The 24,683-nt window shown below is 44.8% G+C and overlaps 3 non-coding genes across 3 annotated transcripts; 2 read left to right on the forward strand and 1 right to left on the reverse strand.

Moving 5' to 3' along the window:
• Positions 1–16,445: 16,445 nt before the first annotated feature.
• Positions 16,446–16,527, reverse strand: TRNAS-AGA. The gene has a single exon. It is a non-coding gene; the product is annotated as a tRNA-Ser (tRNA).
• Positions 16,528–18,254: 1,727 nt separating this feature from the next.
• On the forward strand, positions 18,255–18,326 carry TRNAC-GCA. Its single transcript has one exon. It is a non-coding gene; the product is annotated as a tRNA-Cys (tRNA).
• A 4,757-nt stretch (positions 18,327–23,083) lies between these two features.
• On the forward strand, positions 23,084–23,156 carry TRNAM-CAU. Its single transcript has one exon. It is a non-coding gene; the product is annotated as a tRNA-Met (tRNA).
• The last annotated feature ends 1,527 nt before the right edge of the window (positions 23,157–24,683 follow it).

A 24,683-nucleotide genomic window follows, 5' to 3' on the forward strand; every position in this document is an offset into this window, starting at 1 on the left:
AGGAGGGAGGAGGAAAGGGATTGTGCTCCAGTGAGAGCTCAGAAAGAAAGGTGCAGGTCCCCCACTAGAGCCCAGCCCAGCAGAGCCCAGCAGAGCAGAGCAGGCTGGAGAGTGTGTGTATGGGTCTGACTGCTTCTCCCATGCTCTTCCATTTGAGCTAACTTCCCCCAGCTGTCTCCAGCCTCCCAGTTAGTGCAAGGGGGAGAAGGGCCGGGGTGGAAGAGCTTTGTGCTCCGCAAGGGGTGGCTTTTTGGGAGGCCAAGCGGGAAGAGGGATGGAGGCCACTGGAGGAGCTGAGCCGGCTGACTGTCCATGGCTTCTAAAAGAAGGGCAAGAGAAAGTCCCGTGGCTGCCTTGCCGCTGGAGGATGCGGGCATTGATCCCGCTGCCTCTTGGAGTGCGGGGGAGTCCGACTCTGCACCCCTCTTCCTGCGACTCACAGTGATTTTCAGCCAGCCAGTAAAACAGAAGGTTTATTGGACACAGGAACACAGGCTACAGCAGAGCTTGTGGGCAGAGCCAGGACCTCTCAATCTGGCCTTTCTGGGGGGTTCAGGGTGCTTGGATCCCAGCCTAGGATTCTCTGAACTCCCTTCACCCAGCCCCAAATCGAAACTGACTCCCCCTCTCCACTCGGCTCTCTCCTTTGTCTAGCTCCCCTGGCAGAGATGTTGACCTCCCCTCCCCACTGCCTAGCTCAGGTTACAGGCTGAATACCTGTCCCTCACCTAATGTCCTCCCCGTCTCCCCCAACCTCCACAGACAGCCCCTACTCCATCACATCTCTCCCCTCTTCGAGGCTGAACTGAGCGGGGTCACTCTGCCCAGTGACCCAGGGAAGTTTGGGGCCTCCTCTCCGGGACAGCGCGTCTGCTATCAGGTTGGCACTTCCCTTCACATGGACCACGTCCATGTCATAGTCCTGCAGGAGCAGGCTCCACCTCAGGAGCTTGGAGTTGGCTCCTTTCATCTGGTGCAGCCAGGTCAGGAGAGAGTGGTCGGTGTACACGGTGAAGTGGTGCCCAAAGAGATATGGCTCCAGTTTCTTAAGGGCCCACACCATGGCCAGGCATTCCTTCTCCATGGCCACGTAGTTCTGCTCCCGGGGTAGCAACTTCTTGCTCAGGTACACGATGGGATGTCTCTCCCCCTTTTCATCCTCCTTGTCGAAGAAAAACTCAGTTCTCACTTTTTGTTTGGATGCAGCAAAATCAAATAATTTATTATTTCTCCAGTAATTACCATGGAGGGAGAGAGTGCCATAGGACACAGGGTCCTGGACAGGTCTCTCAACTGGTAAACAATCACAGCAAGCCTTTATACCTTTTACAGACAATTTCTAGCAATAATATTTTACTGGCTTCCACACTCCCCCCTTTTGTACTTCTAGTACAACAAACAATTTCAAATCTCAATTCGCATGAAACCATGGACTTCAGATACTACAGCAAACATGTCAACCGTCATGGGACGTAATGACAATGCATGATTAGCATGAACATGAAAGGTATTGCTATTCTTACGTTATTGACAACAACAACAACAATATAATCCTAAATTAACTAACAACACTACAAATAATAACAATCCTATAGGAATAATATAATGGGGCTGTTGTACAATCGTGAACACAAAGCACAAAACATCATACCTAGTACATAAAGTAAACACTCTATAAGGTGTATGAAAGGCATTCCTTCCAGCTTGATATACATTCTAAAACAAGGGAATTTGCCCTTGCAATTCAGAAATTCTTTGAACCTTTGGTAACAATGAAAGCAAATTTTGAAACCAATCAGGTACTATTCTAGTCCAATTAAAATATACCTGAAATCTAAGAGCTACATGTAACATTCTATCTGCAGGCCAGGAAATGATAGGATTGCCTGCAGCAGTGGTAAGATCAATATGTATATCTTGTAAAGTGGTGTCATTAATGCACACACAGCTATCATTAGCTTGAAAAAGTGGGTGTCCCGTCAGGGTAGTTCCTTGACCTCCACCCTCTCAACAAATATTGTCATAAACAGTGACAACTTCCCCTAGCTTCAGTTTATAGATACACTGAGCTGTGGTGGTTCTAACGGCCAAAATGTCCATTGACTCTCTATTCTTATCCAAAATGTCAGGTGTCATTCCAGGGGTACTGTCTAAAAATCAGTTGGACATACCAGGTGGTCTAATTTCCCCAGATGTCTCGGTAAACAATTACAGTCCCACAGGCATCCTCCCCATGGACCCAGCAGGATTCGGTATGTGGGAGCCCACACCCACCCTAACCGGTCCATATGCTTGGAAGGAGCACTGTGAATGTCCACACTTCCATCCAGAAAGTGTCCAAGTATGTCTTCATGACCACAGATCAGATGGTACTCCTGACGTCTGTAAGGGCAGTGGGCCAAGTCTAGTCCAGATCCCACTGCAATGCCTTCCCAGCCTCAGTGATATTCAATACCATCTCTGTCAGTAACTTCTGGGTCATAGAACTAAGGGTGGAAATTACATGTAACTCAGCAACTCCAGCCTGTACTGAAGATAGCTGAGCTTCAAAAATAAGACTAGTGGCCTTTTCTAGTTGCCCCAATTTCTTATCATGTTCTTGGCCTGGAAGAATAGTCCAAATGGCTACTACACTATTGGCCAGATGAAATAACCCAGCCCACAGGGATCTGGTCAATTCCTTTTGTCCAGAGGAAATAACCCAGGCCTTTTGTTGTGCTAATCTAATGGTAGCCCCTTGTGAGCAATCTGGGTATGTAGAAAACTGGATAAGGGCAATGTCAGGTAAAATCCAATTAGGAGGGCAATACATACTGAAGGATTTATCCAGAACACAGGGCGCAGCCTGTAGAATAAACCCCAAAATCCAATTAATACCACAGTCCCAAGCATGGGTCCCACAAATTTCTTCCTGCCAGTATGTAATTCTTTGTTTCTTCACCAGGGTCAGTTCTCAGTGTCCTTTTCAGTCAGGAATTCCTGGACTTTGGCAATGTCAGTGGAGTGAGTGTGTCTTCTTCTTTCCCAAAACAATCGAGGTTTAGCATCCTACAGGGGAGAGGTTTCCAGCACATATCACCCTGTAATAGCTGTGCTCTTTTCTAGAAAAGTCTAAAGGCACAGTTGGTCTGTCAGTGGTCAAGGGAGCTTTTTCCCTGCTGTCCAGAAGCACAGTAGAACTAGAAGAAAGAATAGGCTAATCATCAATAGGAAAATTCTTCTGATGTGGAGGGGTCTTTTTGCAGTGAGAATCCTGGGTCCAAGCAGTCAGTTTGTGGCACTTCAAAGCGGTGTCGGTAGTCAGCAGGACTGGGAAAGGGCCTTTCCAGCATGGAGCCAAGGCAGTCTTTCGCTGATGGATCTTTATGTAGACCCAGGCTCCTGGTTCCAACGAGTGGCAAGGTTGCACAGGATCCTTTGGTAGTGCTTCCATCACCTGTGTATAAAGACTTAACACATTTCATTAGTGCCTGACAATATTTAAGCATTATGTTATCCAGCAAATGAATGTCCATCTGAGCTGGGGTTAGCGGGGGTGCAGTTGGTAGTCAGCATTGGGTGTCCTGTCAAATTTCATGAGGGCTGAGTCCAGTCGTTCGATTGGGAATGGCTCTCATACACCTCAGTGCCAAAAGAAGGGCATCCGGCCACCTTAAGTTCGTTTCAGCACAAATCTGGGCCAGTTTATTCTGTAAAATCCCGTTCTGGCGTTCCACTGTCCCAACTGTGGGTGGTGAGGGCAGTGAGTTGCACATAACTCCTTCACAATCGGTCCAGTAAAAATGAATTCCACGATCACTGTTGATACCCACAGGGATGGCAAAACGTGGCACAAAATCTTTAAGCAAAATGTCACAACAGTCCTGACACCTGCTTTCCTGCAGGGAAAAGCTTTAACCCAATTGGTAAATACATCAACTAAAACAAATACATATCCATAACCACAACATGTAGACATCGAAATAAAATCAATCTGAATATTTACAAAAGGTCCCCAAGGAGGAGAGTGGGCTGGCCGCTGCACACCAATCTCGTGTAACTGCAGCAAACATTTCCCCCCCCCCCTTCCCTTGGTAGGCAGCCAAGCGGTGTCCTTGACTGGGGCCAGCGCATGTTAGCCATTCTCTACTTGGCTTTTTTTTTTTCTTCATTTAACCTACAAAGGAAACTTTTACTCTTCAATTATACACCTTTTTCATACCATGAACACATAAACAGTACTGTTATACAGTACAGAAGTATTATCATTCAATGTATGTCACATATACCCTTTCACTAAAATAACCTTATTACAGAACTTTGGAAGAACAAGCCAGGACAAGCACACCCACTTTGAGAAGTTCACTTAATATAACTTCTAGTCCAATAGCTATCCACCATCCCCAGCCCTCTGGCTAAAAGTCTGAGGTAGCCAGAAGGATCCCTCGTACAATATGGGGAGTGGGTTAACTTTTCATGTCCTTGCTTCCAAAGACTGTCAGTATGCAAATTTTAACAACAATTCTCAATTAAAAGATTTGGCCAATGTAGTTTCTTTCTCTTACTTAAGAAAATGTATTAGACTTTAGTATATCACATTTTCTGATATAACTAAACACTTTGTACTCTAAGTTGAACAAAACAAGTATCTGCATTGCAATGCAACATTTTCGCTTGATGTCAAATCAGACCATCTCATGAAAATATTAAACACAACAATTTTTTTTTGGCAAAACACCACAAAACAGAACATAGAACACACAACATAATTGTGACTGCCAGTAAATCATAGTATGTTGAATGCTGTGTAGCTGGCATTAATGTTCTTTGATTATCTGAAAGACAAAAACAGAGGTCCACCCCTTCGGGGCAGTTAAATACTTAAAATATACAAATACTCTTGTTGATTCTAGGCAAAACAGAGGAATTACCCCATATTTTCTCGTATGTGCTTCTTAGACAGCCCTGGTTCAGCGGCCTCTACCTTATCAGTTAGTTAATTTGCATTAACACAGATGCTCTCCGGCTTGCTTTTTATTTCTTTTAACTCCTGCTTTTAAACACTGAAAGAAAACATCACCACTTATAGTGCCTGTAGGGCCTAATACAATGTCATTACATAGCACTGTATACATTCTTCAACTGATTTAACAAAATTGTTCATAGCCAAATGAGTGCAATCTAATAATTTCTTTGCCTGAATTCATTCACAAACATGTCAAAGACACCAAAAAACTGTTCTCTTCAGCTTTTTCACAAAGTTCAAGTGCTGTTCCCCCCAGCAAACACAGAGTCAATTTTTCATTTTCCCTTAAAAATCAATTGCTTTCTCCTTCCAACAGCCACTTTACCAATGCAAATCACCATTCCAAATATCCTTCTGAGTATTTGAAATCCTCATGCTTATATTCACTTACTCCTTCTTTCCACTACACCGTCAAAAGTTTCCAAATCTCTCTGTCTGTTGCCCGCCTGCCTGGGCCCGATCCTTTTTTCCTCACTGAATCGTCCCGTCCATGGACACGAGCTTGTTCCACAACCAGTTCTTAGCTAGGAGGGTGGGCTACTCAACTAGCCCCCACCCTTCTGGTCTTGTCCCCAAAACATTTCTACTCACAAGACTACCTGAGTCCTTCCTAGTAAGGCTTGCCACCTGGGCAAAAATACATGGCCATTCACTTAACACATAATCCAAACCCCTTTGGGGGCATACCCAGAGACCCACCCATTTGTCTGCTGACACTTAAACAGAAAAGAAAATTACACAAAAAACAAAGAAAATTACAGTCTAAGCCAAATTTTTCTACTTCTATTATATTGTCCGCTACGGGGGGGCGGGACTGTAAAATTTCAGGACAACCTCAGAGCTTCATCGCACACATGGCTTCCACCCTGAGGAATTACGAACGAGAAGTTCAGTTCCGCTCACACACCTAACGCCCAAATGAACAGAGCAGAAAAACATCAGTAACCGGTTAAACAAAACAGAGCCAAAGCTAAATAGTGCACCAAAACCAAATAGTGTTTCCTTATTCTATTAGAGCTCACCTATAATCATGCTATTCTTAACACAAAACACCAACAGTACCAAACAAAGCAAACATAAACTAACAAGGGTAAAACAGATAGATGGTGTAAATTCTACAGTGCTTTCCAATTCTCTATTGCTCACCAAACTGTGACAAATTTCTGTTACCAATTATCCCTTATGTCAGGTGATCAAACTGACATTGCAGGACTGGGGGGGTAGATAGAGAAATCACACCATATATCCAAATTTTAAAGCTTCATTAAAAATAATAAAACAACAATGGAGAGTGTTGGGAATGCTCCCACATCACTCGGGAAAAATATAAATGCCCTAAGCCTTAAACCACTTTAATACTTACACATATCCAGACTGGCATGTCTGTGTATAATGTTCAGAGAAGGGAAATAGGTGGACGGGAGACTATCCTGTATACAGCTTGTCCAGCATTTCCAACATGCTGCCACTCTTGGGATGGCTGTTCTTTTACACCCTGGAATCTCCTGCGGCGTCTCTTTCAGAGATTCCAGTTCAGGTCAGCTGCCTGTCCGGCTTCAGGGTTGCAAAAACTGTTGGATCTCACTGCAATCTCAGTTTCGTAACTTATACTGCTTTTTGGTTTGCCTTTTTTTTTTTCCACAACCAGCTGGGGCTGGGGCTGAAGCAGTTTTACTTAGCACTTAGCATAGTCCGCACTAATTCATGACCTTGAAGACAAAACAACTTCTCCCTTATCTCAGGGCTAAGCCGAATTTCAAATTAACCCGTTCCTAGACAAATTGCTCACACTGTAACAGAGGTTTTTCTTTGTGATTAAAGCTCCACTGAGATATATGATCTTATCTAGATTGAAGGTACCTTCTAATGGGCATTGTTTAAATGAATTTTCACGCGTATACAGATTCCAATCATTTAAATACCTGCAGGTTTTAGGACCATAATGTACGTACATGTAATATGCTGGGGCACCCTTAGGGGGTGAGGTGGAATATTTAGACAGTCCCTTACCCATTTTCCACTCACACAGGAGAGTGTCAAAGTTAGACTCAGGACTCACAGTTTGTCAGACCACTCTGTTTTATTAGCACAGCGCTTCTGCTAATAACACCCAGATAATGTGAGCCCCATACAAGACACAAACTATCTTATTTATACAGATAAAAGGATGAGAACTTAACAAGATAACAAAGGGAGCAGAATCAGATAAGTTTACCTGGGTTAGGCATGCATATTTTATTCCCTTACTAACTACTACCCATCTTCTGTTAATGTTTTGCCATTAGCACCATTGTTTATGCCTAATGTTTCTTTTCCTGGCACCTGAATTTCAACATTTCTTATTTCTGCTTAAAGGTACATACAACATTTCTTTAATCCATTCTTATTTTTACAATATAATTTATTCTACTTTCACAATCCCTCCTTTTGGTCAAGCTTACGCCATGACCAAAATCTTACTGGGTTTTACATATTAACCGTTTTTTTATCTCTTTGTTCATTAGCAATATTTAAAATTATTGTATTAGCACTCTGTTTTGGGGCAGTCACCTGGGTGGCATATTTTACACAATTTTGGATACAACAGGAGATTAACTGAAAACATACAAAAATCACTAAGATTCCAAACAGGATAGTCAGGGCTCCCTGAAACAACCAGTTTCCTAGGCCAGAGAAATTGAACAGGTTGCTTAGCCACTTCCATAAAGAACTCGGCTCTTCATGGGGAAGATATGCGATTTGTTCTAAGTGGCTAGCGCGATCTATTACCTCATTGGTATTGTCAGGTATATACACACAACATTCTTTTTCAATGAGTGCACAGGTCCCTCCTTTGGCCGCCAGCACTATGTACAATGCCTGACGTTTTTGGAGGGCCACCTGTCGGACCGCCCCTGTTTCTTTGGCCAGGGCTCTTAAAACTTTCTCCAGTTTTATTTGCCATTATTTTAACTACTTCTTTTAACCTCAGGAGCCTTTTTGCCCGGTGTATTACTCCCCTAAGTGGGTTAAAGGAACTGCCAATAGTCTCTTCCCAGGTGTCATTACTGTTCCATATTGTGTTAAACGGACAAGGTCCTCCAGTGAGGTCTGGGGAATTGAGTGGGATAGCCAGGACAGGAACATCAGTTTGACAGTGGGCTGGGATGTGGCTGCAGACCCAGCATTTAGAAATATTAAGGGTCTGAGCTATCCACACTTGCTGCTGTCATTGTGGACTCCCCCGACCTTCAGACACCAACAGCCGAGGAACAGGCACCACATGTTGGAGGCAGGGCCCTTCTGGTTCTGACAACCTCAGCTGAGGGAACTGTAGTCACAGTTTTATGTCCACCAGGCAGCAGGCGCTAGGCTCACTACTGCTTTTTCTTGGGCCTTGCTTTAGGTAGTCGTCTGCTTCTGGCAACCCTTACGAGAACGTAGATTGTAAGGTATTGCAGGCTGTTCCTCTACGTCATCTTCTGGAGTCAAAATTGACTCTGCGTGGTCCTGAGGTGGTGATTGGTTCGCTGGGGTGGTGCATTCTTACACGGCAAAGCATGTATTCATGCTGCGGATGCCAGACAGTTTAACAGCAGTTTGGGTAGTAAGCAGTGCCTGATGATTCTTTGATACTCTTTAAGTCTTTTTGCTTCTTTTCTTGACTCTGGCTATAACAATGGCCTTCACACCTTATCTTTTCCTGATGCATTCATTCCTCATTCACACAAACAGATTGAGAATACAAACAGTAGTATTTTATATTGAGCAAAAAGGCATTGCAAATTAAACCTTGCTAAGTTTTACAATTAACCAAGACAATTTACATTGAGACCCAGGCCTTCAATGTTTCTCTAATTTACTTAACATAGACACAATAGAGAATCCTGTCTCTTACTACCTAAATCTTAAAACAAAGAGTTAGAGAGGGCCCAATTTGTAATGCATATGGGAAAACAGAATCTTATAGTCCCAGAGGGTCATTTCTTTCTGCTATTCAAAAAGGGTGGCTGGTAGGATGAAATCAAATTATACATTATAAAGTCCAGCTCCTACATATCCCCCTTTTGACACTAAGATTATCAATCGCCAGTGTCACTTCTTATGTAGTAAAATACTGGGAGGTGATTTGGGCCTGTGGCTTTAGCTGTGCATACATTTGTTTTATTTACCAGCATATTTTAAACATTTTAATTAAACACATACAATTTAAAACCAAAAACAATTAGGGGTAGTAACATTAGTATGCCAGTAGTTGTGGGAGACCATCCAGATAATATGAATGGTTCTGTTTCCCACATTGTTTTGTTACCTTTTTAAACAGATAATGGGTAACTGTTTGCCATTTAATGCCAAGACTGATAGAGAACTCAGCTAAATCAGTGCTTACAGTAAGCTGAGACTTTTGGTTGTGGCAAATAGTAAATGTGATTATTGGTAAACACAGTACTTACATTACATGTACATTTGTCTACTGATGGGTTGCTAACACTTTTATCCTTTTAAAACACTTCTTTCCAAGAATTAACACACACATTGCCCGTTATACAATACTTTGGCCTAATTATTAATTGTATCCCACATACAGGATCCTAGTGAGATGCCTTTACTACAGGGCTTTGGAGCAACAGGCATGGATAAGCATACCCACTGTTGAGGAGTTCACTTGGTACAACCTCTAGTGTCCAATAGTTTCCCTTCCTCCCCAGCCCACTGGCTTGAGGTTTGAGGTAGCCAGAAGGATCCCAGGTGCAATCTGTGGAGTGGGCTAACTTTTCATTTTTTTTATTTATTTATTTATTTTTTTCCCCAGAGCCTGTTGGTGTGCAATTTTAACAACAATTTCTTCACTTAACAAATTTTGTCTTACCGTACTGGAGACATACTGCATCCAGTTATATTGATAGGTATTAAACAATAATCTTTTCCTTTGATTTAACAGATGCATCAAAACCTTAATATTTTCTGATATTACCCAAAACATTTTATGTTCTAAATATCTGCATTTCAGTACATTTCATAGCTATTGCAGTATGTTTTTTTTAACTTTCATTTGTTTTTGTAATAGGTTGTTCTGTAGCTGGTATTATTTTAACTTTCATTTGTTTTTGTAATAGGTTGTTCTGTAGCTGGTATTAGCTTTTTTTTTGATTTTCTGAAAGACAAAAAACATTTTTCTACCCCTTTCAGGGTGGCATTGATTGTCGCTTAAAAGAGTCCTTTCTTTTACAAATACCCTTGCTGATTGCAGGGAAAACAGAGGAATTACCTCCATATTTTCCTGTTTTTTTTTGTTCTATAGGCAGGGCAGGTTTTAATGGGTTCTACTTTTTAAGAGTTATGGGGAAATTATTCCACTGTTGAGGTATACCACCTCATGAATTTAATAACTAAAGTTTTTCTTCTTATATAGCAGACCAAGTTTGTAATGTTTTTCCTGCTGTGTTAAGCTTTAAGTTTATTCACAGGTAATAGCTGAGAAGCATTATTACCATATTACCTTCAAGGTTTTTTTTTTCAAAAATCATACACACTATACGTTGTTACAGGGGTACTTACTAACATTAAATTTATTTCAATGTTTAATATTAACAATAACATTTAGCATCAAATCTCTTAAAGGGATCTTGTTATACCATGTCTTTTATTTAGGCAATTTCTTTTGTGCTGGCAGTTTTTACCTTCCTTTATCAGTTAGGTAATTTGCATTAACACAGGCTTGGCTTGTGGATTCAAAGCCATTAGCAGAGCTCAGAGACTTTGTCTTAAAAGGGACACAATTAACTTCCACCAGAGTTTTAATTTCTTTCCACTTTCAACTCCTGCTTACAAAACACACAGAGATCTGAAAAAGAAAACAGTCTATTGCAGCTCTTTTTGGAGCCCTAATAGGATTTTAATTCAGTAGCATATTTCATTTGTATTTCTTTTACCCCTTTTTACAATATACACTGCACATGTCCTAGGGAAAAAGCACATTCCTTCTATATTACAACTTTTTTTTTTAAACATTAGCCATATCAATTTTTACATACGATGTAACTGTTTCTTTTTTCTTACAGAGTTTTCATGTACCCTTATCAAAAGTGACAGTCTGATTACACAGAGCCATTTTAAGGCTCAGTGTTTTTAACATTGCTTCTTTTTGTTTTGTGCACCTCACCTCTGCTGTTGCTTCAGAGGGGCACTGTTAAAATATATTTTTTTTAATTCTTTCACTACAGCTCTTATCTGCTATTGTTATCAAAAAAAAACAACCACCAACCAAACAAAAAGACTCCAGAATCTCTCCCTATTCTCCTGATTTTGACTGCCCTATTGCAGCCATGACTTGGTTTTTATTTAAAAAACATTTTAAATTTTATAAAGAATCAAGTTACCCCTTAAGGGTTAAATGCTAAATCCCAAAGCCAAACAACACTAATTACCTGTGTCTTGCAAAAAGGTCTGTCAGTTTTGCAACTTTGAATTAAGAGTCAAATGAATTTTTAGTGGCATTAAAACAAAAACAAAACTAATTTATCTTACACCTACAAAACAGGAGTTTTACAAACCAGATGTGCTGGTTTAGATTCTTAGAACTTTACATATTTTCACAGACAACTAGATACATACACATTTTCTTTTCCTTAACATTCCTTTGCACTGCTTAATTCTCTCCAGCCTCTGTAGAGTTAACTTTTCACTCTCTTTCCTTAAATCACTCGTTTATCTCCCAAAATAACACCTTTATCACCTCAGATTTCACCATTTTAAGTATTGTTCCAGGGGTTCATGCCTGCACTTACTGCTTTTCTTACTCCTTACACTATGCCCTTAGGGCTTCCAACCTGGTTTTCGGTTTTTTTTTTTTTTCCTGTTGCTTGCCTGCTTTTCTGGGCCCGATCCTGCTTTTTGTCCTTTTTACAATGAGATGGGAGTATTAAGGGGGTTGGATCGATCCGGGGTGGGTTTTTGAGAACGGGGTAAAGGGGAGCGCTCGGTCTGGTGGTGGGAGAGGAGGCTTTTAATAAAGCTTTCAACTTATTATTTGAATATTTGAGAGAGGCGAGTTTTTGATTTTGTCCAGCTACGATTTGCCTCTTCCCACCACTGAATGAAACAATTAACCTCTTCTTTAGCCAATTTAGTTTTAGGTTGGCCGAGTTTGTCCTTTAAGATGTCCACTCGGTCTTTGTTCCAAGATTTTAACAGTGGCCACTGAGTTTTGGGATCCCCCTGAGTTAGCCTAGACCATTTTTCCAGAAATTTACAGGAGTCCGGACCCTTCTTACAGGAGTCTGGACCCATCCTAAATACATAAAATGAGCCGGCGTTCGTTTAGGGAACTGTCCCTACTTAGACGTCTGGTTACCCATACAGGAGGACTTCACACACCAATCGCACAAGAAGGAAATTCGGGTTTGTCAGAGCAATGCCCAGTGCAACACACAAAAGGAGCCCACAGGCTACTGCCTCAATTGCCCTTGCTTTCACACCCAGGGATTTACCCAAAGTGTGGTGCGGCTGCAATTGTGCAGATTCCACTCACTCAGACCGCAGGGACAGGAACCCCTTGGTTGGCCGATCCCCGGACGGAGATGGCACCCAGACTCAAACACTCCACAGGAAGACGGATAGACACAGAGACAGAACAGTCCTCAGTCCGGACAAAACACAGAAATAATTACCTGACCAGATTCCTGATGCCAGATCCTGGGATCCCTACCAGAACAGAGTGGGAACCAACAGGTTCGATGGCGTAGACTTCACTGTGGTTGTGCACCCTTCTTGTTATAGTGGAGGACCGCTCGGGCCAAATGCCCAGGTGCCGGCTGCCACGGTCATCCTACAAAAACAGTCAGGAATCACACAGCCCCAGTGAAGACGGTTGCCATCTCGGTGGAACCTCCAAATTGTCAAAGTTAGACTCAGGACTCACAGTTTGTCAGACCACTCTGTTTTATTAGCACAGCGCTTCTGCTAATAACACCCAGATAATGTGAGCCCCATACAAGACACAAACTATCTTATTTATACAGATAAAAGGATGAGAACTTAACAAGATAACAAAGGGAGCAGAATCAGATAAGTTTACCTGGGTTAGGCATGCATATTTTATTCCCTTACTAACTACTACCCATCTTCTGTTAATGTTTTGCCATTAGCACCATTGTTTATGCCTAATGTTTCTTTTCCTGGCACCTGAATTTCAACATTTCTTATTTCTGCTTAAAGGTACATACAACATTTCTTTAATCCATTCTTATTTTTACAATATAATTTATTCTACTTTCACAAGAGACTCACAAGGAAAGGGGAGGGAAGATGGGTTTACACACTCCTAGACCCAGGCAGCTTCCTCGCCGGACTATGCCAGGCTGAGTCAGCCCACCGTGGGTCGGCTCTCCTAAAGATCCACTAGTTACTGGGCTAGCCCGGTAACAGCCACTCACACTGGTGTACACACACACACACCAAGGCCTCCTTTTCTTCCTTTTTCTTTTTCTTTCTTTTTTTAACCCTTTTTCAACCTTTTTATCTTTTTTTTTTTTTTTTTTTTTTTTTTAAAACCATGATGCATCTTTACCTGGTCCGGACCAATACCATGAGGCGGTATGACAACCCCTCTTGAGGCGGTAAAAACCCCTCAGCACCGGTGCATTCTAATGCATTTACCTATGCATTACCTTATGCATTACCTTATGCATTTCCTTGGCCAACTCAGCAGTTCCCAGTACTGCAATAAACTAACCTTATTGGGGCCTCTCCCCAATACCACTTTGCATCTGATCCTGCTGCACAGTCAATAAGTTCAGATGGCGTGAGCCCAACAGAGAGACAGACGTCCTCACGGAAAGTCCTCCTCCGATACCCCAATAGAGATTTCAAAAGGTCTCATACCTCTCATGTGGCGCCATGGGGTTCGAAGGGGAATGATCCGTAGTAGTTGTCTGTGGGTCCGTGGGCGTTGCCATCCCGGACGAGCCCCCAAATTGTCGAAGAAAAACTCAGTTCTCACTTTTTGTTTGGATGCAGCAAAATCAAATACTTTATTATTTCTCCAGTAATTACCATGGAGGGAGAGAGTGCCATAGGACACAGGGTCCTGGACAGGTCTCTCAACTGGTAAACAATCACAGCAAGCCTTTATACCTTTTACAGACAATTTCTAGCAATAATACAGACAGTAAAAAGCAACAAATACATTTTGTTTATACATAAGCTTTTCTGCTATCTCACTAGAAAAACAAGACTGCAAGACTGCACATTGCAAGGTCGTAATAACTTTCACACAATTCACTCTGTCTTACATTATCTTGCTTCCTCACATCACCAGGGTCACAGTTAACCTAACTCATGCTAACTAACATTCATTAAGATCTCTTCAAAACCTTGTTAATTATTTACTGGCTTCCACACCATCTAAGAACTGTTCCATTCTCATCAGAAGGGACAGCTCTTCAAAATTTTGAACCTTTGTTCCTGATATCCATGCATTCCAATTTTTATCAATGTAGTAGGCGTGTCTGGGGAATGACCCATCTGGTTTCCACTTTAGGGCTCTGAACTGCCGACGGGCATGCTCAGGTGTTAGCCCCATTCTGATTCTGGCCTTTGTTTGAAACAGTTTATAATTGTTCATGTTTTCCTTAGGCATTTCAGCTGCCACCTCTGCTAAGGGTCCACTGAGCTGTGGCCTCAGCTCTATCATGTACTGGTCTGTAGGGATGTTGTACCCATGGCAGGTCCTTTCAAAATTTTCCAAGAAGGCCTTGTAGGTGGGAAATTTCCTGGGATGGGGAACAGTGCCTGGAGAAGGGTTTTTAAGGTTGGCTGGAACATTCTGCTTAGCCTTTTCTAATTCCAGGGCCTGCTTCTGGATTTCCAGCTCTTTCTCTTTTAACTCTATTTGTCTCCTGTGTTCGGCCTCTTGCTTCTCCATCTCTCTCTTGTGGGCAGCTTCTTCCCTGGCCATTTGTGCATTAATTAGTTCCATCTGTCTCTGATGTTCTTTGTCTTTCTCTGCTGCTTGCAGCCTAGCCAGTTCGAGTTTGTCAGCTGTTTCACTGGTACTCATGTTTGTGTGCTTTCTGGTGCTGGCCACACCCCTCTGCAGTCAGTGAATTGACTATGTTGCTTCAGCTCAGATTGCTTGGTTTACAGTTTCCTAACCTTTCTATTCCCGACTGAATAAAAAGAAAACAAAACTTTTCATTTGCAAATGTTTTTGCTGTGGCTGCTGGCTGAGAAAGGACCAGAAAAACTGGTTTGTCCTGTCTCTCTCAAACTTGCTAATGCACTCTCAGTGGGAATCTCTTTCTAACAATGCTTTGTTAGAAAAACCTAATACCTCTGCCCCAAGCTGTTTTTCCAAACAGCCAAAAAGGAAAAAACTTCTCTGTTTTGGTTTCTAAAAAAAATCTCCACCGCTGCCTACCATGTCATAGGTTTATTCCCCACTTTGAACTTTAGCGTCCACAAGATGGGGACCTGCATGGACTCCTCTAAACTTAAATCCTAGTTTAGATCTGGTTATGCTGCCACCAGCTAGAAATTCCAGTGTCTAGCACACTCCCTGTTCCCCCAAAATTTTCCCTGGGGAACACAGATCCAAACTCCCTGGATCTTAACACAAAGGGAAATAGCCCATTCCCCCACCTCCCCCTCCCTTAGCCGTCGGGAGAGATCATCTTGATTCAAACTCCTTGAATCAAACAAAGAGAGATTCCCTTTCCCCTCTCCTCTTCCCCTGAGATTCCAAACAAGGGAAGAAATCAATCAGATTCTAAAAAGAGAAGATTTTATTAAAAGGAAGAAAGAAAGTACACTATCTCTGTAACACCAGGGCGAAAAATATTACAGGGTCTAGCTTATAAACCAGAGGGTCTTCCCCCCGCCATCTCAGAATAATTAAAAGTAACAGCAAACAGAAATAAAGAGATTTCTCCAGCAAACACACATTTGCAAATACAGAAATTAATTATAAGACTAATCCGCCTTTCTAATACTCACTATACTGAATAGAAGAAAATACTTCAGGAAGCTTGGAGAGCCTGGATATACACCTGGCCCCTCTTAGATCCAAAGAGAGAACAAAACCCAACAAAGAACACAAACAAAGACTTCCCTCCACAGAGATTTGAAATTATCTTGTCGCTTGATTGGTCCTCTGGTCAGGTGTCCGTCAGGTTACTGAGCTTGTTAACCCTTTACAGGTAAAAGAGACCTTAACCCTTAACTATCTGTTTATGACAACCCTGCAGCCAGTTGCACAGCGGGATAGCTACCCACAGTGCACTGCTCTCTGTGGCAATCCAAGAGATGCTAGCATGGATGTGCTCTGGTGACATAGGGTGGACGTGCAACAGTTGTTCAATTAAAACACCTTAACTAAAGCCACATTTTCCTTTAGTATAGGCCTAGCTTAAAAGTGAGACAAGACCCAGCTCCACTGAAACTAAAGAACCACAACTTGCTCTGTAGTTGGCAGGATTTGAACCTGCGCAGGGAGACCCCAATGGATTTCTAGTCCATCGCCTTAACCACTCGGCCACAACTACTTGCTTGAGGTTGAGTTCTCACTACACTCTAGTTCTGTTTCCATTGAGTGATCAATTCCAGTTGTTTCTTCAGACCAGCTTCCAATAGACCCACACTGCTGTGCCCTTGTGTAAGTGTGTCCATGGCTGAACAGCAAGAATTCCTGCTCCTTTCCCTTCTGGCGGGAGCATGAGGAGAGTGTGTTTGTGGCTAATGACATTGCTGTAGATTGTTGTCCATTTCCTGCCTTGATCATTCAGACAGTCCCTTTCTCGTCATATCCCCAGTACATCAGTGATTGCGATAGCAGGGGCAGGTTTCTCTGGGGCACTGAGCTTTGCCAGGGGTTGGTGACTCCTTTCTTTCCTCACCCTGGAGTAAACTCAGCTTTTTATTCCATCCTTGGTGTTTCAAGGAATAACAACAGATGACCAAAGAAAGAGGTGGACAGGGTGGGTCTCAGGGGAGGGGCAGAGAGGTTCGAGAGGTGGGCAGAGCAGGGGAGGGGCAGAGAGGTGTGGGTGCTGAGCAGGGCAGTTCTCAGGGGAGGGCTAAGAGAGCTGTGGGCAGGGTGAGTCTCAGGAGGGGCAGAGAGGTGTGGGCAGGGCAGGTCTCAGGAGGGCTCAGAGAGGTGTGGGTGATGGGCAGGGGTCTCAGGGAGGGCTTAGAGGTGTGGGCGATGGGCAGGGCAGGTCTCAGGGGAGGTGGCAGAGAGGTGTGGGCAATGGGCAGGGTGAGTCAGGGGAGGGGGCAGAGAGGGGTGGGCAGGATGAGTCTCGGGAGGGCTCAGAGAGGTGTGGGCGATGGGCAAGGTGAGGCTCAGGGGAGGGGGCAGAGAGGTGGGGGCAGCAGGCAGACCTTGGGGTAGGGGGTGGAGAGGTGCGAGGAGGCCCTGGGGGAGGAGAGGAGCGAGCGGAAGGGGACCAGCAGGCCTCAGCCAAAGAGCGGGGTGGGAAGTGGCCAAATGGGAGTGAGGGCAGAGCACAGGTGGGGCCTCAGAGGGAGGACAACAAGGAAGGGAAGGGGTGGAGGGTGGACAGCACCACGGTCTGGGCCGGGGCCGCCCACAGGATTCAGGGGGCCTGGGGCAAAACAAGTTCAGGGGCCCCTTCCATAAAAAAAGTTGCAATATTATAGAATCCTGTATTCTCATGGGGGCCCGGGGCAAATTGCCCCCCCTTCCCCCCTTCTGGGTGGCCCTGCCCTCAGCCTCTCCTCGTAAGTCCCCTGCCCCCTAATCATGTTTGTTGCCCTCCCCTAGACTCTCTCCAATTTGTTTCGGGGGGGGGGGGAGAACTGGATGCAATGCTCCAGATGTGGCCTCACCAGTGCTGAATAGAGAGGAATAATCACTTCCCTCCATCTGCTGGCAATGCTCCTACTAATCCAGCCCAATATGACCAGTTACCCATATTGAATGCAGACACAGCAATATTTGATACATTGGTTCCTGTCCATTCCAGAGGTTATTTCCCACCTATTCATAAATAATGAAGCTGCTCTAAGCGGAGGGGAGAGAGCTGTCCTGTCCATGTAGTTAACCCATCTCCCCGAGAGGTGGTGGCTATGTCAGTGGGAGAAGCTATGTTGGTGTGTGTGCAAGCTGTGGTGTCTACATGTATATATAAAGTTTAATCAAACCCCATTTTTAAAACCCCTGTGGTCTGGGACTCGAAAAGGAACTCTCTAAGGCAGACCCTGTCCTTCAAAATCCTTAAGATCACTGACTTGCTTCCATAGATGTCATGGGGGTATAGCTCAGTGGCAGAGCATTTGACTGCAGATCAAGTTGTCCTTGGTTCAAATCCAAGTACCCTCTCACAAACCTGTTCTTCTAACAAAAATAATTGCCTATTCCCTCCTGTTATGTTCAGGAGTTCCACTGAATAGGGATCCCTGAAATCAAAGGACACACTCCATGTTTTCCTGTGCAAATGCATAAAAACCTAGCAAACATGTCCCCCAGCTGAAATCAGTTCCAATCCTCTAAGTGTCTAGGTTTGTTTTCATCAACTAAACACAGGCACATGAAGACACATTTGCAGGTCCTTGGCCTCCATGGGCTACAATGTGCAGAAGAACAAGAACCACATCCACTTGGGAGGCATGGACTAGTCTGTATTACATTTGGTAAGTAAGTTGCCATTGGGACTGAAAACTCTACTGGAGGTGGACAGGAGCCTGTTACAAAAATAAAATAACCAAGATTTACCATTCTCCCTGTTACACATTCAATCCTCTCTTTGTGCACATGGCATCAACTGGGGCTCTAATAAATGGCAACCTTCCTTTCACACAGATCGTTGTTCCTTGTGACTTTCAGATACATTTGAATGGCAGCTGTTCAGGGGTCATGTGCTGCTAGTTCATGAGCAGCAGCAGAGTCTCTGTACGTTTACCAACCGTAGAGCTGGGTGTGTCTGCATCCAAGTAACTGCAGAGTCAGTGTAGTCCCAGACAGTTAATTGCACAGTCTCACTTTCTGGTCTCATTGATCATTTGGGTAGAAACAGCAACGGTTTGGTGGGTTTTTTTTCCTCCTTCGTTTTCTCCTAAGGAATGTGTGATCTTGAGCATGTTAGTTTAAGTTCCCTGTGGGTCAGGAAAATTCCATCTCCTTGAAATAGCTGGGAAGTGACCTGTTTGTATAACCTAGAATAAAGGAGCTTTTGTAAAGCAGTTTTGCCTTTAACTATACTGGGATAAAGATAGTAAATAGTAAATTCCACAGCCAGACACCAGGCCAGGATCAATTGATGGGGCCAGGATCAATTAACTACAGAAGAAACAAACACTTGGGAAGTAGCTGTAATTTGTCCCCAAACCTTTCCTTGTTCTCATATGCTATCACAGATTCTCTGCTAGAGGGCAGAGTTAAGGTTATCTGGGCATGTACCCTCACTCTGTATTCCCTGTTTTTCCAGAGTTTGACTTGTACTGAACTCGATGTTCTGGAAGGTAAGAGATAGTCACAGTCAAAGTTAACTCTCTGTTAACAAAGGTTTTGTTAGTGGCAAATAATGAGACTAATCCCTCACTGCGGTAATTCCACTGACTTCAATGTGCTCTTTCCTCATCTCTAGTTCCAAAAAAATAAGCAAATTAAAACAATATTGAGAACTAAAATGCTGTGAGAAAATGGAAATTTTAGAAGCTCAAATAATTCAGTTTCTTCTGTGTCTTGTGCGTGTGTAAATGGCACAACATGTTAATTTACAAGCACATCTTTCCTAACTTCTTTAAATATTCTGTAGTACATTAACTATATCAAGTGGGTTGTTCAATGCAGTGAGGTTTTCATGCATTGCCCAAAACATATTTTTTCATGCTATGTAAATGAACACAACTCATTGAACACAAAATTGTGTATTTCATGCTGTGAACTGTGTTGGTAGCTCAAATTAATAGGTTTGTTTTTTTCTCTCTCTCTCTCTCTCTCCATGAAAAAAGGAAGAAACCGTGAAAATACCCATGGGAGAGAGGGGGTTTCTGAGAGCTGGGGTAGATATGGAGATATTTATGAAAGGGGGAGAGGCCAAAGTAGGGCCTTTAGCTGGAGCAAAGGGGGAGGTTTTTTGTGCAGTTTCATTTCAGCCAGCCTCACATCCTGTAGTCCCTACTTCCCCACCCCCCCCAACAAAGCCACCTGTGACTCCTGAGACAGCCCCACTGCAAAAACTGCAGAGCCCCCAGCACTCCCTCTCCTAGCTGGAATGAGGCTAATCATCTAGTGGAACTAGCTCTGCAAGGTCACTGGATGCAGTGGAAACAGGAGGGCTCTGAGTGTAATCCATAGTCTACCTAACCCATGTGGGGATGTAGCTCAGTGGTAGAAAGCATGCTTTGCATGTATGAGGCCCTGGGTCAATCCCCAGTATCTTCAAGTTCATTTTTTCACCCTGGTGCTTTGCTCATGCCCAGCTGGGATGTGGCCCACCAGTCTCCCTGCACCAGTTTCAATCCTGCTCAGTAAGGGGCAAGTGCCAATTGCATGGAAGGTAGGTGGGGTGGGGGGTTCTGCTCCTAAGTCACCTTGGTACATTTAAGATTCCCACCCGCTGTGCTGCTTGGGACAAAGGTAGACGAGAAGGGCGAATCCTCCAGCACTGGAGGGAAAGGTCCCATCTGCACAGACTGAGAGGCAAGGAAACAGAGGGGCAGTCAGTGCTCAGAGAGGAGAGAGGTCAGTGATTTACACCCACCAGGGGACACTGTCTTTTTGAGGCGAGTGCAGTTTGCTTCGGATGATGCTGACGATGGGTAGAAAAGAGGCTGGAGTCAATGACAGATGAGACCACAGAAGGGGAAGGGGAATGGCAGCCCCACAGAAGGTCCTGGGTGCTCAGATGCCCCAGTTATTGCACCCTGGCCTGTCACAGAGAGAGAAAAGACCCAGCGGGACCCAGCCCCCCTACAGTGATCCCATGGACAAGAACCTGGCTAGGAGTGGGGTGAAGGTTCCCTGTGGGCAAAGGGGAGCTGAAATCCCTCAGTGTCCTGGAATTTAAGCAATGGAAGCTTCAAACCCTGCACGGGTGTGGGCTGAGGTGCATCAGCAGAAGGTTGGGCTGGACAGGGGCGGCAGGTTTGTACAATTTTTGGTGGTGCCCAGAATGGGACCAAGTCCTGCCCCACACACACGTGCCTAAGGCTCTGGGAGGAGTTTGGGTGTGGGAGGGAGAGGGGCTGGGCTCTGGGAGAGTTTGGGTGCAGGGTCTGGACTCAGTCAGGGGGTTGTGCTGCAGGAGGGTGTGCAGGGGGCAAGCTCTTGGAGGGAGTTTGGGTGCAGGTGTGGGCTCTGGGTTGGGGTTGGGGGTGCAGGAGAGGGTGAGGGGTGCAGCATTTATCTCGGGCATCTCCCAAAAGCAACCTGCACCCTCCTCTGGCAGCAGCCCCTGCCGGGAGGGCCAGGGGTGTCTCTGTGCATGGCTGCCCGCAGACTTCACCCTTGCAGCTCCCATTGCCACAGTTGGCAGAGTTGGCACTCAGGGCGGGGCAGCGCACGGAGACCTCCCCCACACCAGGGACGTGCCAGCCGTTTCCGGGAGTGGCGTGCCACATGGAGTGAGGGCGGGCAAGAAACCGCCTTAGTCCCCTTGTGCTGCTGGTGGTGGTGGCGGGGGTCCCCGGGCCCTTTTAAATTGCCCAAGGGTGGCAGGCAGCACTGAGGGGGACACTCCCAAGGGCCTAACGTTGCTTTGCACAATGATAAATCTTGGAACAGGACAGAAATGAAATAGCAGCAGAACCTAAGGAATTAAAAGCCTCCGGATTCTTGTGTGTGCACTGACTCCAAACGGAAACTGTAATTTGACTTGCTTTGTGTCTGCGGCTGGTAAAATATCAAGGCAAAATCATTCCAGTGATCGTGACCCTGGGATTGAGGAGGCTTTGGTCTTATTAAAATGTAACTCGCATGTTACACTTGTGTTTTTAAAGGTGGCTTCCCCAAGCAATCCCAAGTTGTTCTTCCCACAGCTGGCTGTTGGGGGGCAGCAGGGGATCTCCCCAATCTGGGGGAATCTCTCTGGGCCCCACTGTTAATTCTCCATCCTTTCTCCCCCTAACCATGCCCACCCCTCCCCCCACATTATCAATGTTTTGGAGAAACCCCTCCCTCCCTTTATGGGATACAGACTCTGTGACAGAGACTGACTGGGGCTCCTCTCTGCACGGCCCCAGTGGGGAAGGAAAGAGACTGGAGGGAGTGGGAGAAGATGGGCAGAAGGAGTCAAATGGGGCTAAACCAAAACAGAGGAGATTTTCTTTCTGTCAAAATGTCCTGGAGTCTCATGGCTGAAAAGCCGCATCTTGAGTTAGGTTTGATGCATCAGCCTTTCAATTACCAGGCAAAGGTGTGAATCACAGAGACTGATAACTGCCTGCTTCCCAGCTTTGCCTAAGGCTTTGGCTACACTTGCACTTCAAAGCGCTGCCGCGGCAGCGCTTTGAAGCGCTAAGTGTAGTCAAAGCGCCACCGCTGGGAGAAAGCTCTCCCAGCGCTGTCCGTACTCCACCTCCCTGTGGGGAATAACGGACAGCGCTGGGAGCCGCGCTCCCAGCGCTGGGGCTTTGACCACACTGGCGCTTTGCAGCGCCGCAATTTGCAGCGCTGGAGAGGGTGTGTTTTCACACCCTGCTGCAGCGCTGCAAATTTGCAAGTGTAGCCAAGGCCTGAGAAGCACCTGCACTGGTGCAACTGGTGAGCGCAGAGGGGGCTACTGCTGGGATTATGAATTCAAGCGTTATTTGGAGCACTGGTTTTTATTACCTGTGTAGTTTCCCCAACTTGCTTTGCTTAATTCACATGGAAAGTGCCCTACTAAGAAAAGGAGAGTAAGTTCTAAAAGGTGGCAGTAGGTGCATAGCTTGGAAACATCCCCTCTGTGCTGCCATTAGTTCCAGTAGATTGTTCACTGGCAGCCTGAATTGATTTCTTTGCTGCTGTGAAAGCTGCCAGGAAAAGTCTCTCATCACCAGAGCTTCCTGCTTCTTCCAGCACATCTCTGGCTTCTTCCCTGCCCCAGTCACTGCTGTAGGAGGGTCCTATACATACTGAGCCTAAAAGTTTTCCAAGCCTTCTTAGCGCAGTTGGCAGCGTGTCAGTCTCATAATCTGAAGGTCCTGAGTTCAAGCCTCAGAGAAGGCAATGGCTTTTGCTCCCTGCTTCAGATTATCTACAGGAAATCAAAGAAAAGAAACTAGAGGAGAGTGGTTTCTAGACACCCTCCCACCCATCTCTCTCTCTCACACACACACACACACAAAGACTTTTCTAAGGCATTTTCTTTTCCTTCTCTATGGACCTTGTATTTTTCACAGAGCAGAATAAAACAAAAACATGCAAGTCCAAGCCTAATACAGTATGAAACTCAATACAGATCAAATCTCACCCTCAGAGATCTTCCAATAAGCTTCTTTTGCAGACTAGACTTATTTTATGTCTGGGCCCAATCTTTTCACCTCGTATAGTCCGTCTTCCAGCTCAGGTGGTAGCTAGGGGATGGCTCATGACTGCAGCCATGTTTGTTCAGTTCCACCCCCTTATACAGCTTTAGTACAAGGCAGGAATTCTTTGTCTCTCTCTTGGGGAAGAGCCCCAGGTTTAAGATGGATTCCTGTACCAGGCAACATGGTCACATGTCCTGTGAGACCCCCCAAGCCTTCATTCTTCCTGGCCTGACTCACAGATGGTGCAGGACAAAGCCATCTCCAGTCAATTGTCCTGGTTAATGGGAGCCATCAAGAGTCCAAACCACTATTAATGGCCCACACTTTGCATCATTACAACAAGACCTCAGAGTTATAGTTCATATTTCTAGTTTCAGATACAGGAATGATCGGTTCATACAAATAGGATGAACACACACAGTAGATTATAAGCTTTGTAATGATACCTTACAAGAGACCTTTTGCATGAAGCATAGTCCAGTCACTTTATATTCACACTCATTAGCATATTTTCATAAAATCCTATGGAGTGCAACGTCACAGCAGGGAAAGGGTTTTACTGCAGCGCCTGGCAGCAGTTGAGTTTCATGTTCAGGCTGTGGTATGAGTTCCTCCAGGTTTCTTGTAAGCACACAGGGACCTTCGCGGGTGCTCTCGATACAGGAATGGCCCCGACACGATAAAGTGATGGGAATTGCATTTTCCTTTTTTATTTCTGTATTTCCAATGACATTTCTGTTTGTGATTTCGTTTTGCTTTGTATAACTGTGTTTTCTCAGGGATTTGATATTTAACTGAAAAAAGACTAAGGTCTCAGGGCGCCAGATGGAGGAGCAGGCTGGGGCTAGGACTGCTAAGAGAGCAAGAGTAGCAGGTTTTCTGTATTGTTTCCTTTTAATCTGAGGGTCCAGGGTTCAAGTCCCTGGTCAGGTAAAAAGGGAACAGTTCCCCACAGAAGGAAAGAAGGCATCTCTCCAAGATGTTATTTGACATCACCTTTTCCCCCAGGACTTGGCTTTTCACTAGGAAGGGCCATGTACTGCCTGGGACGGAAGGGGCAACTTCCTCACATGCCCACTGGCCTCTCAGGCTGGATTAAGAAAGGCCTCTGGGAGCTGCAGCAAACTGCTGCAGGCCAACTTGGTGAGCAAAGGCAGGGCTGCCCGCACAGGGTCATCCTCACCAGAGCTCAGCAGAGTTCTGGGGGTTCCCTATTGGTCCCATG

The sequence above is a fragment of the Mauremys reevesii genome, linkage group 12, assembly GCF_016161935.1.
Source record: "Mauremys reevesii isolate NIE-2019 linkage group 12, ASM1616193v1, whole genome shotgun sequence".
Lineage (NCBI taxonomy): Eukaryota > Metazoa > Chordata > Testudines > Geoemydidae > Mauremys > Mauremys reevesii.